Source organism: Nicotiana sylvestris, chromosome 12 (genome assembly GCF_000393655.2).
Source record: "Nicotiana sylvestris chromosome 12, ASM39365v2, whole genome shotgun sequence".
NCBI classification, from domain to species: Eukaryota; Viridiplantae; Streptophyta; class Magnoliopsida; order Solanales; family Solanaceae; genus Nicotiana; species Nicotiana sylvestris.
The window spans coordinates 135836450-135850091 of record NC_091068.1 but is presented as its reverse complement, the minus strand read 5'-3'; positions in this window follow the sequence as shown (position 1 = coordinate 135850091).

Below are 13642 nucleotides of genomic sequence, written 5' to 3'. Positions count from 1 at the left end.
TGGAGATTCCTACCCTGAGGTCATGACACCAGTCTCCGAGTGTTCGGGACGTTTTTCTTTCCTGGAGATGTTTTGTGATTTTTGCACTGCCTTATTGAGGGCTTATGATTTTGGGGCTCTGACCCTGAGGTCATGCGGGTGCCGAGTTGATGACACCAGACTTCGAGTACTTCAAGGCATCCTCGATGGAGGGATCTTTGCTGTGACAATGCTGAGTTTTCTTTGGAGTACGAGATGCTTTGGCAAAAGACATTCTTTTATTGATTGGCACAAGTACATGTTGTTTTGTTTCCATGGTTCTAGCTTATACCGATACGGTTCATTTGACCGTTTGATCCGGTACATCATTTCCTATTGGAACCTTGCTCGGCGTTCTTGGTTTTTCTGAATGGATGACCTTTTGAGAGGATGCCCTCTAGTGTTCGAGGTTGATTACAAAAAAAGCCTTGAATACTTGTTGGATCCCCCTTGAGGTCTTCGAATTGGGTTAGCATTCTGATTGCTTCGATTGGGCTCCTGCATAAGGGTTAGCTGAAATGCAAAATGAAAAGGGAGATGGTCGTACCATAATGTGAGATGCGCCAGCAATGTTTTGAGGATCGATATGTTTCAATCATTTGAGAGGAAGATGCAGTACAGTCCTTTATTTCATTTAATCGGGCTTGATTGATGGTGTGGCTCGATTACCCTTTGGCTCTTTTATGGGCGAAGGTGCAAGCACTGGTGCCACTTCGTGCACCGCGAACATTTTCCTTGCCACATGTTGTTCCCCAAAGACGGTTTTAATTCCATCCTTTGTTGGGAATTTCATCATTTGGTGAAGGGTGGATGGTACCGCTCTCATGCATCGTATCCACGGTCTCCAGAATAAGACGTTGTATCTCATGTCTCCTTCATGGAATTCGACATTTTGGGTTGTTTCGATGACAGGGAGAGTAATCTCTCCTTTTGTTTGTTTCGATCGCCGTATTGAATCCGTTAAGTATTCGAGAGGCGGGCACAATTTAGTCTAGTAGTCTAAGCTGCTCTATTACCCTCGACTTGATAATGTTGGTCGAGCTACCTGGATCCACGAGCACATGTTTTATTCTAAATGAATTAACAAGGAAAGAGGTTACCAATGTGTCATTATAAGGTTGGGACGAGGTTTCAGAGTCCTCTTCTCTGAATGTGAGGGCATCTTCGGGTACGTATCCCTGAGTTCACTTTTCTCTAGTGATGGGTATTTTTGTCCTCCTCATCACGGGTTCATGGGGAGTGTCGACGCCACCTAATATCATGTGGACAACATGTCGTGGCTCATTTTCTTCGTTCTTCTCAGCCTCATCTCTTTCTCGAAATTGAATTTTATCCCAATCGCTCAAAAATTCTCGGAGGTGACTTTTATTGAGTAGCCTGGCTATTCCTCTCGGTGTTGGTGGCAGTCTTCGGTTCTATGGCTGTGCGTATTATGATGTTCACATACTAAGTTGTGATTCCTTTGGGAAGGATCCGACTGAATAGGCCTGGGCCATTTGGTGTCCCTAGTTTTGCTGATGGTGAACACGATGTCTGATGTATCGACGCTGAAGTTGTATTTTGATAGGCAAGGTGCCCCTATTGGCCCCATATCCCCGCCTAATCCGGCCTAGTTGATAAGTCTCCGCGGATCCTGTCCTCGATCTATTCTCCGATCATTGCGAGGTGGGTTGTGACTCAGGGCGTTACTCTATCTTCGATGAACGGCTGATACCTCTCTTTGTTCAATTTTGTCTCCTTCGCTAGGAGTCTGCTTGGATATACTGATCCCGAGGGGGCTCCCAACTGGTCATCCTCGACACTTATCTTTGATTGATACTGGTTGTGGACGTCTGACCAGGTTACGGTGGGATACTCGATCAGATTCTCTTTCGGTTGCCTTGAGGCCACTAAGCTTCATTCATTCAGGCCTTGAGTGAAGGCCTGCACCGCCCAGTCGTCGGAGACCGGGGGTAGTTCTATTCATTTCGTTTGGAAGTGAGATACGACTTCTCGTAGCATTTCATTCTCCCTCTGCTTAATCTTGAATACGTCGGACTTCCTTGTTGCTACTTTGATGGCATCAGCGTGTGCCTATGAAGGAGTATGCTAGCTTTTCAAATGAGTCTATAGAGTTGGGAGCTAGGTTTTGATACCACATCATGGCCCCCTCTAGAGTGTTTCTCCGAACTTCTTCAGTAAGACGGTCTTGATCTCATCATCTTTTATGCCGTTGCCCTTTACTGCGCACGTATAGGCAGTGATGTGTTCGTTAGGATTTGAGGTCCCATTGTATTTTAGGAGTTCTGGCATTCTGAACTTCTTTGGAATGGGTTTCGGAACCACTTCCTCTGGTAACGGTCGTTCCACGAACTTCTTCGAATCTACAACTTTCAGGATCGGGTTTGGTCGACCCTGAAGTTATAGGTTTCGACCTTCTTGTCATTGGCTGCTATCATTTTTTCGCCCAACTCGATCCTTTTGGTGAGGTCCTCGAGCATTTATACGATGGCAGGATCGGCTACTGATCCATTATTACTCAATCTTTCTGGTACCTGTTCGGCCACGGGAGTTGCTTCCGGTGTTATTGTGCTGGGAGTCTTAGGGTGGCTTTATAGCTGAGTGATAGCCAGTTGTTATGCCTGCAATATTTCAAAAATAACATGAAGACTAACTTCCCGTTCTTCCCGAGCTGGGGTTTTTTGGGCTTCCTGTTAGTCGCCATGTTTTATGCTTCTGTTGATGTGTGTGGTTTCGTCGACCTGCTGTGCGTCTTGCGAACCCGCATCTACATGAATTGGTCCAGGTGCGTTATCGGGGTTCTGTGGTGGCGCTCCAACGATTGGAATAGCCATACCATTTTCTCCGTGGTTTTTGAGGTTGTCGTTCTCAACTCTGTTTACCGAGCCAGGCCTTTAGACCTGAAATTGAAGATATTGGACAAGAAAAAGTGTGCAAGATAACTTGCGTTGTGTGATGAAACCATCAAGAAAATAATCATTACTATTTTAGCCCCATGGTGAGCGCCAAACTTTTTACCGTGAAAATGGCAATAACAATTAAATTTGTTGATGGGACTCTAAAAATACGTGATCTATTTTTATGCTAGTTGTTAAGCAATTGATGCTAGGTTTGTGAAGAATAAAGAGGTGAAATGCGAGCTAAAATGGAATTATTATTGAACCGAGGGGATAGCTATTCTGTCCTCAAACTGACTGATGAAGGGCCTCGAGGTCGATGCCTGGGATCGGGTTTGAGCTATCGGGGATAATCATGAAAGGGTTAACAGTTAGAATATAATTAAAGGAAGCTCTTTATTGCCAATGACAAGTAATAAGTGAAGAACAAGTATGAAAGTGATAAGTAAGAGCAATAATATCGAGAGAATATGTTAAAGAGAAAAGAGAGGAAGTTGTTATTTATCTTCTGTGGAATAGCTGGAACAATAACAGCCCTTTACAAAATGGCAATGATCCCATTTATATAGGAGGGGGATCCCACCATAGTAAAAAATGCTTTAATTATAAAAGTATGGAGATGTGACGGCTAGACGTGACACCCTGATACAAGTTCAGGGCAGGCCGACTTTGTCAGACTTAGCCGTGTGCCTTGGGAATTCCCCATTTTTACTCTAGCCTCGGTCGATATTCCTTTTAGGCTGGGCCTCGACATGATTCAAGGGAGGGAACTCGGTCGCATCCTCGAGGCCTCGAGATGTTCTTCTGAAATGAACTAATAGCAAGAAATCGAACCCTCTGATTTCGCCGGGTACATACAACATTAAGGCTGTACAAAGATTAACAGGGTGGATAGCTGCCTTAGGCTGGTTCATCTTGAGGTCTTCAGATCTAAGTCACAAGTTCTTCTCACTACTCAAAAAGAAGAACAATTTCGCTTGGACCCCGGAATGCCAATATGTGTTAGAAGAGTTAAAGAGGTATCTTTCGAGCCCACTGTTGCTTCATACTCCGAAAGCGGATGAGCAACTCTACTTGTATTTGGGAATCTATGAAGTCATGGTAAGTGGTGTCCTAGTTTGAGAAGAACAAGGTACAAAATTTCCTATTGAGTATGTTAGTCAAACTCTAGGTGAAGCCGAGACCCGGTACCCATACTTAGAAAAACTAGCGCTTGCTCTAATAAGCGCCTCTAGGAATTGAAAACCCTATTTTCAGTGCCACCCAATTTGTGTGGTGACCACTTACCCACTTTGTAATGTTCTGCACAAACCCAAACTCTCGGGCCAATTGGCTAAATGGTCCATCGAAATCAGTGGGTATGATATCAAGTATCAACCCTGAACGATAATCAAGTCTCAAATCTTGGCAGACTTTGTGAATGACTTCACGCCATCCCTCATACCCGAGGTTGAAAATGAGTTTTTGTTAAAAATGGGTACATCTTCGAGGGTTTGGACCATTTTCATGGATAGTTCTTCAAATGTGAAAGGTCCCGGGCTAGGAATCATTTTGAAGTCGCCCACATGAAATACAATTAGACAATGTATCAAAACCCCTAAGTTGACTAACAATAAGGCCAGGTATGAGGCCATGATTCTAGGTTTCGAGCTGGCTAAGAGCTTGGGAGCAGAAGCCATCAAGGCTAAGTGTGACTCTGTACTTTTGGTTAACCAAGTCAATAGGACCTTCAAGGTTCGAGAAGATCCAATGCAAAGGTACTTAGACAAGCTGCAGGTAACCCTACACCGGTTTAAAGAATGGACCCTATATCATGTACCTCGAGAACAAAATAGTGAAGCCGATGCCCTTGCAAATATGGGGTCATCGGTCGAAGACGACGAAATTAGCTTGGGGACTATAGTACAACTTTCAAAGTCAGTATTCAAAAAAGTCCATGCCAAATTAAACTCTACAAGCTTAACTTGGGATTGGAGGAATAAATATATCGAGTATCTAAAAAATGGGAAGATCCCATCGGACACTAAGAAACGAGAACCCTGCAAACAAAGGCTACACTATTCACATTGGCCAAAAATGGAACATTATACAGAAGGATGCTCGATGGACCATTGGCAATATGTTTGGTTCCGGGAGACACTGACTACGTCCTACAAGAAATTCATGAGGTTACTTGCGGGTACCATTACAATGCCGAATTGGTTCACAAATCATCAGAGTGGGATATTATTGGGACAATATGGAAAAAGATACTAAGGAGTTCGTTCGAAAATGTGAGAAATGCCAAAAGCATGCACCGATGATCCACCAGCTCGGAGAGCAACTTCATTTAGTCCTATCACTATGGTCGTTCATGAAATGGGGAATGGATATCGTCAGCCCTCTGCCATCGGCCCCAGGTAAAACTAAATTCATTTATTTATGACTGACTATTTCTCTAAGTTGGTTGAAGCACATGCTTTCGAGAAAGTCAGAGAAAAGACTTCATAGACTTCATTTGGGAACATATCATATGCTGATTTGAGATACCCGCCGAGATCGTATGCGACAATGGAGAACAATTCATCGGCAGAAAAATAGCAAAGTTCCTCGAAGATCATAAAATAAAAAGGATCTTGTCGATGCCATATCATCCTAGTGGGAACAGACAGTCGTAATCGACAAACAAGACCATTATTCAGAATCTAAAGAAGAGATTGAACGACGCTAATAGAAAATGGAAAGAATTTTTCCCTGAAGTCCTTTGGGTATATCAAACAACTTCAAAATCCAATACGGGGGCAGAACCGTTCTCCTTAGTATATGGTGCCAAAGCACTAGTTCCGGTCAAAGTCGGGGAACCTAGTGTCAAGTTTCTGTACACAACAGAGGAGTCAAATCACGAGGATATGTATACAAGCCTCAAATTTCTAGATGAAAAATGGGAAGCCGTCCTTGTTTGAATGACCGCTCAGAAACAGGGAATCGAGATATATTACAATCTAAGAGCCAATCTTCGACACTTCAAAATTTGGGATTTAGCTATGTGAAAAATCACCATTAACACTCAAGACCCAAGTGAAGAAAATCTCGGTCCAAACTGGGAGGAACCATTGAAATAAGTGTTTTTACTTACCAGATATTCCATGCCTTAGTGAAATTTCTACTTTACAATTTCATACTTATGATCTATTGCGAAAACTGGCTCAAGCGTCGATCGCAACTAAATCTCGAATAATCAACCCCATACTCGGGAACTTCCATCCAGAAATAGACATGCTTGAATTATTAAACTTCAATATTATAAGACCTTAAAAAGGAAACCCTTGTCTTTACGAGCCACGACCATCCCACTCGGGGACTGACGCTTCAAACAAGTTTGAAGTAAGCCTAATGGGAAAGTCTCAAGTTAAAGGCTACAGCCAAACTAATATTGTTTTGAGACGTCCGAATTCCGTAATAAAACAGGCCTTCCAATATTTTCATAAAACCGTTTAAAAAAGGCTACCCTCGGCAAAGTTACAAAGGGTTTCGATAACATTAACTCTAAAAAATCTTAAGGGGTACCAAATTGTTCGAACTCCTGAACAAGCTTATGTTAAGGCATAAAAAAGTAAAGGGTTTGTTAATACTAACCCTCAAAAACCCTAATGGGTACATATTTATCTCGTTCTAAGTCATACCAAATTTTTATATGATTAAACTTTTTAAAGACAAAAAGGGAAAAAGCCACTCTTCTTAGGCCATATAGGTCAAACTCCAGAGCCTAAGGGCCATTTTTTAGTTTCAAAAATCATCCTCACTCAACTAAAACACAAGGGTCGACCAACTTCAAGTTCGGGTAAATACTCACTCGATCATAAAAACAACACTAGTCCGATTTCGATCGAATTGCACAAGACTCATACTTACAAAAATTTTCAAGACATGGTCAAAACGAAATTTGTACGGGGTAGAAATTGAAATGAAGAAAAATTCAAAAAGAGAAAAAGATCTTTTACATATGAAAATATTTACATGTATTGGTTAGGATCCTACACAAAAAATTCAAAGAAGAAAATATTCTAAATGTCTAATCCTGCCCTGGAGCCTCATCTTCATCTTCTCTGCCCTCAGAACTACTCATGCTCCCAGAATAATCATCATCGGAAAAGAGCAATTCTTTAGATTCAGCCACAAGCTCTTTTGCACTCTTGACCTCGATTGCAAGGTCAAAAACATGAGTATGAATCTCATCAAGAGTCTCTCCTTGAGACTAGCACTTGGCATGCTCGGCAACGTAGAATGTTCAAGCCCGAGCAACATCAGAAATTTCTTTTGCTCGAGCTTGAGCGGCCTTGGCATCGAATCAGTAGACAACCATGATCGGCTCAGAATTTGCTTTAGCCGTCTCAACCTCGGATTTAGCTTTTGCTAGTTTGATGACCACCCGATCCATGAGCTCCTCTATATTCTTGGCCTGAGCTAAGATTTCCACCTTCATGCTTTGGAGCTAATGTTCGGCCGATGATAGTTGGGCTCGAGCAGTCTCTTTCTCTGAGGAAAGGCGATCCATGGTTTGTTTCCACCCTAAAGTATCCACCCTCATATTGGCCTCTTCACTGAGCTGTTCAATCTTTTTGGCCTTTTGCTAAACCTGTAGGATCGAAGTATTAGTCATCATCCCTGAACTGATACATCATAATTCTAAAAAAAAATCATTATCTATTCGATCAAGTCGGTTTGCTCTTTATGGGCTGTGGCCAACTCAACTCGGAGGACATTGATCTCCTCTTCTTTTTGCCCACTGTGAAGTTTGAGGGCATCTTTCTCCTCAGTGAGCCTTTTAAGATCGGCCTCACACCAGTTCAGCTATGCCCTAGATTTAGAAAATGCTTCCCAATGAAGCGTTAAGGGCTATGAAGAAAGAATTAAAATCAAGCAAAAGGAAATAAAGGCAAAAGTAAGGCTTACTTGACTCAGGATTCGATGAGCCTCATCGAAGATACTAGATGCATCATCTAGATTGGAAGAAGCTTTTACTCTCGTGAAGCTACCGTGAAAAATGTGCTCCCCTTCATGGGACATTCCCACATCGAGGGTCTCCATGGCCTGGGCCTCCTAAATTTGCCCCTTGAAAAATGTGGGAAGGGATGGCGAATCGTCCATATTTGTTTCCCCAAGCAAGTCACTTGGGCCATTCTTTTCGTTTCGAACGACCATGAATCGGCCCCTTCAAGAAAATTCGTCAATTGCTCATCACGACGGGAGACATCTTCAGCCTCCTAGGATTCAGGGATTTTGCCGGACCACCCTCCGAGATTTCTTCGGTCTGAGGCTGAACCTTTTAGATCATCACCGGCTCATAGGACTTTGGGCCCTCAACGCCCCTTTTCGTTCGAGCTACTATCTCGAAGACATCATCTTCATCTTCATCTTCTTCTTCCTTTAGAGGCTGAGCAACATCAACAAACAGGGCGGCGGTGTCCTTTTTCGACCTGCGAGCCTTGCTCTTCATGGGCTTTGGAGTATCAAAGGGCGAGAACCTTTTCCTCATCTTATCCTTCACCGACTTCGGGGCCTCATAAAGGCAATGTCTCGGAGATCTATATGAAAGGAAATCAGGTAAATACGAAAATAATATTTCAATGAAGAGCATCAAATACGTGCCATGATTTTTGTCCTCCCATCGACCCTTTGCCAAATCGCGCCATGAGAGCTCAGCATATGAAACGGTCAAGTCTAGTTTCTGAACCCATCTCTTGTGGTTCGGAATTGCACCAGGAACCCAAGAAGCTGCTACAACACAGGAAAGTATGTCAATGAAAAAAGACAAAAGAAACAAACAATAAACATAAGCTATAGGTGGGTTTTGTACTTACGCTTCATGTTCCATTTCTCGGGAATGGCATCTTCTCTATCGGAATTATGTTGGAAGTCCTCACTCGAATGAACCGGCCCATCTATCCACGATCATTGTCCTCGTCTATGCTCGAGAATAGCACCTTGGTAGCCCGACATTAAAGCCTTATCAACCTAGCTCGATAGAGACAGGGTGGACATTCTAATGAGATGGTCAAGGGTGAAAAGCATCCCTTAGACCTTGGTCAAGAAGAATCGGAGCAGAACGACTATCCACCAAAAGAAGGGACGGATTTGACCTAGGGTTATTTGGTATTGGCGACAAAAGTCGACAATGAAGGGATCAACGAGGCCCAGCGTGAAATGGTAAGTGTAAGCACTTAGGAACCCTTTCATATTCCCAATGGTAATCGTTCTTCACCTGCTCGAGGTTGCCCTCATTTACCAAGCATATATATCTCGACATTGGCTCATATCGGCCAGGGACCGACGAAGTTTTCTCAACTTTGAAGTTGGAAGTAAGATCACACCCCTTAGGAACTCACTCCTCAAGGATATTTACTTTTGAGGAATAGTTTTTGATGTTTTTTCCATTTTTATATGGGTTTAGAGAAAGAAGAAGATAAGATTTGTTGTTTTGAGAGAAACTTGACAGCGGGATTTGAAGAATTTGCAGAATTGAAAAACATGGAAGAAGTAAAGCGCTTTGAAGATTAAGAGAAGTTTGAAAGTAAAATTTGAAAAATTATGAGGAAGACCTATTTATAATTATCGCTATGACAATTCAAATACACTGGTGGCCGACCACCAATTGACGCTCATTAATGATTTTCGGAACTGTATTGACGGGACACTTAAGATGCTTCCATCGCTTACATTACGAGGGTGACGTCATAATCGATTAAGGCAAGAAATCTAAGTCTCAATTCACTTCTTATCATTACACTCCAAGAAACGAGGAGACTATCTGTATACTATTAAAATTGGTCCTACTCGATTTTGATATTTAATCGAAACCAGGGAATTGTTTCAAGGGTTAGCCTCGAAGTGGAGCAGATCAAAGTGACGAAGTCAAGGTACTATGTTCGAGAATTGAAGTGCCTACCGAGATCAATGCAACAGTGATCGAGGTCAAACAGGGAAGACTCCGAGCGAAGCACAATAACGGGAAAGCGAGATATCTGTGATTGGTCGAAGATCACGACGGGAATCTCGAAACAGATCAAATCAAAGGCGGTTAATTACTTAATCATGAGATTTCCTTCTGTAATTAGAGTTATACATTAATTAGGATTCCTCTACAATATAAAGAGAAGTTCCCATCATTGGTAGACACCATACATTCACATAGATAAAAGAAATACAATATTCTCTCGTTAATCTACATTCTCTTGTTTATTAGCTTGCTGCATTTTAATTGTTCTTACATAACTAGCTCGGAGGCATTTAAGCTCGAGGGGTCCATCCAAAATACTGGTTTTGCTTTATATTATTGTCAGTTTCTATTATTACTCTTTAAATTTGTTAATTGATACTAGGTGAAATCATGTATCCTTAAAGCCACATTATAAGTCTAATTGTTATCCAATTTTTAGGGAAAACAAGTGAGTTTCTATGTAAAGCAGGTGTTACCGAGTATAATATGTGTGTGTATTTTATTGTTAATTAAAGCCTTTTTCATTTTTTTCTTAAAAAAAATTCTGAGAAAATAAACGTGAATATAAAATTAGATTCATGTGATGATAGGCTATAATTCTGTATTTTAGTCGTTTATCGCACTCCAATTTACTGCCCTTGTAACGACCCAGCCGTTCATTTCATGAGTTATCGCTATGTTTTCCCAATTTCTACTTCTTATTGCCTTGTTAAGCTGTATTTTGTATTATCAGGTTAGTTGGCTTGGGTTCAAAGAGGTTTTGGTAAGGTTTGAGACACTTAGTCTCTTTTGCGGAAGCTAAAGTTTGAAAAGTCAATCGGATGTTCACTTATATGTTAAAGGGCTCGGATGTGAGTTCAGATGGTTTGGATAGCTTTGGGAGGTGTTTTGGGACATATGAGCATGATCAAAATATATTTTGGAGGTCCGGAGTAGATATAGGCTTGAATTGACGAAATTGGAATATTGGTGTTTCCCGGTTGATAGGCGAGATTTTGATATAGGGGTTGGAATGAAATTTCGGGAGTTGCAGTAGTGTTTACCGTGAAAATGGTAATAACAATTAAATTTGTTGCTGGGACTCTAAAAATACATGATCTACTTTTATGCTAGTTGTTTAAGCAGTTGATGCTAGATATGTGAAGATGAAATGCGAGCTAAAACAACATTACAATCAAACCGACGAGTTAGCTATCCAGGCCTCGGACTAATCGATGAAGGGCCTCAACGTCGATGCCTTGGCTCGGACTTGAGCTATCGGGGGTAACCGGGAAGGGACTATTAGTTATAGTATAATTAAAGAGGGCTCTTTATGGCCGATATCAAGCAATAAATGAAGAACAAGTGCGAAAGCAATAAATGAAAGTGGTAGTCTCGAGCAAGCAAGTTAGAGACAAAAGAGAGAGAGTTGTTATTAATCTTGTGTAGAATGGTTGGAGCAATAGGATTTACAAAGTTCCAAGGATCCCTCTTATATAGGAGGGGATATCCAAACATGGTACAAGAGTGCATTAATTATAAAGGTATGGAGATGGGACGGCCAGACACGATACCAGACTCTGCCAGTGCTATCTGTTCATCTTGGGTCCCTTCTCCCATATTATTTCCGTTAGTACGCAATGCCCCCTGGGGCCAGTACCCAACGATTCCGGAGGGTGGGTTTCAACCTCGGTTTCGAGCCTCGAGAAGCATGCCCGTGAGGGGACCTAATGACGGGGAAATCGGGCCCCCGGTTTTACCGCATACAGATAGTCTACGCGTTTCTTAGATTGAAAGCGGTAAGAAATGATAAGAAACGACCTTGAATTTCTTCCTCATTCGATATTCTTGCAATCGGCGATGGCTATGAGGTGCCAAGATACAACACGCATGCTGCTCCTGTAGGTTCCCGCTTTTACTATGGCAGTTGGCTGCCTCTTGGCCTCCTTCAATGCTCACACGGTGCTTTATGAAAAACTCCCCTTCTTCCTTTCTATAACGCATTGCGTGCTCAAATCCAAAATTAGGTTCGCTCTTTCTTTTCTCTCGTTCTCACTCAGGAATGCAACTCGTTTTCATCTTTCAGAATCTTCTAGGAATGGCAAAAATTTCCACCTATACTTCCCAGGAGGTTGCGGGCTCATCCTCTTCGCTTCTTTCTCAAGGTGAAGTGGCTACACCTCCTCATGTTGAGGAATGCGTCCCAAGATATTTTGCAATGACTTCTGATTTCAACGTGAGAGGCCTTCCTAGAAGCTAGATCATCGCGAGCCCGTGACTCGATATATCAACTCAGTAATAGACATCGAGAGAGTGAGGGCTGATTGCCGCTGGGGGATACCGTGCTTGTGGAGATTCTTGCTCGGGAAGAAGATATTACGGCTTGTAAAGCCGGCTTTCTGAGTGTGTACACCCATCCATTCACCTTGGGGCCGGTGGGCCAATCCTCACCCCCGATCGAACCCGTGATTCTCGACTTCTGTCGACGTTATCAGGTAACTCTGGGTCAAATTCATCCTTTGTTCTGGAGCGTTGTTTATATGATCAGTCATTACTCAAACATGATAGAGGAGATGCCCTTCACCCTCAACAACTTGATTCTGATGTACAGTCCTCGTGTCACGACCCAAAATCCACTAGGGGTCGTGATGGCGTCGGACACCGCTGTTAGGCAAGCCAACCAAATTACTCAATTAACTTCTGATTTTAGATATTTCCGAAATAACTTCTTTTATAAGTTTAAACAATACATAGTAAATTCCTTTGAATAAATAATGAAAAAAAACTTTTAAAATTTCTGAATAAACCCATAGACATCCCAGAACCTGGTGTCACAAGTGCATAAGCAATTTCTAAGAAATAATGTAATACAACAACCGTCCGTAATACAATATTGGACTGAAAATAAATACAGTAATCTGAAAGAGACTCTGCTGGCTGCGGGTCGTCTCGAGAAGTGCCGCTCACCTAAGTCTCCGTATCTACCATGTTGTCACGCCCCGTAGACCAATAGAGACTCATGCATGTGCAACAAAAATGCACAGAAGTGTAGTATGAGTAGAAAAACAACGTGTACTTAATGAGTATCCCGTCTAATCTTGAAGTAGTAGAGACGAGAGGTCGACTTTGACACTTACAAGTTGTTTGATAACAATATAGTGAAAATGTGAGGAAATCATAGATTTTTATGAAACAATTATAAACTCGTAAAACCAGATAGTAGGTAAACAACATCTCAAATAAGTGTGGATTTCCACAATTTACTTTTCATTATGCTTATCAACTACATCTGGCCAGGGAAGGCAAATATTATCGCGTAATATTCTAAGGAAGCAATACAGGCATGCGCATCTCATGCCGAGGTCGTACGGCCCGATCCAACAATATTTAAATTGTCACTGCCGAGGGTCGAACGACACGAACCATAGATACATATATTTAATCTACCGAGGCGTTCGGCCTGTTCCAAATAACATACCCATGGTGGCGTGCCATCCAATCCACACAGGCAGTCAATTAAGAAGTCAACATGGAATAATTTTCCAAAGAAAAGCCAATTCTCTTTTAACAATTTAAGAATATGAAGTTTAAATATTTTTTTGAAATTCATTTACTAATTCGATGTGATTTAAGCAATTCAAATTGTCAATAAGATTACAAATAGTCCAAGTATAGCATGCTTTTGGGTCCTAGACTACCCGGATATAAATATAATAGTAGGTACGCATGGACTCTCGTCACCTCGTGCATACTTATCCCCCAAAAATAGAAG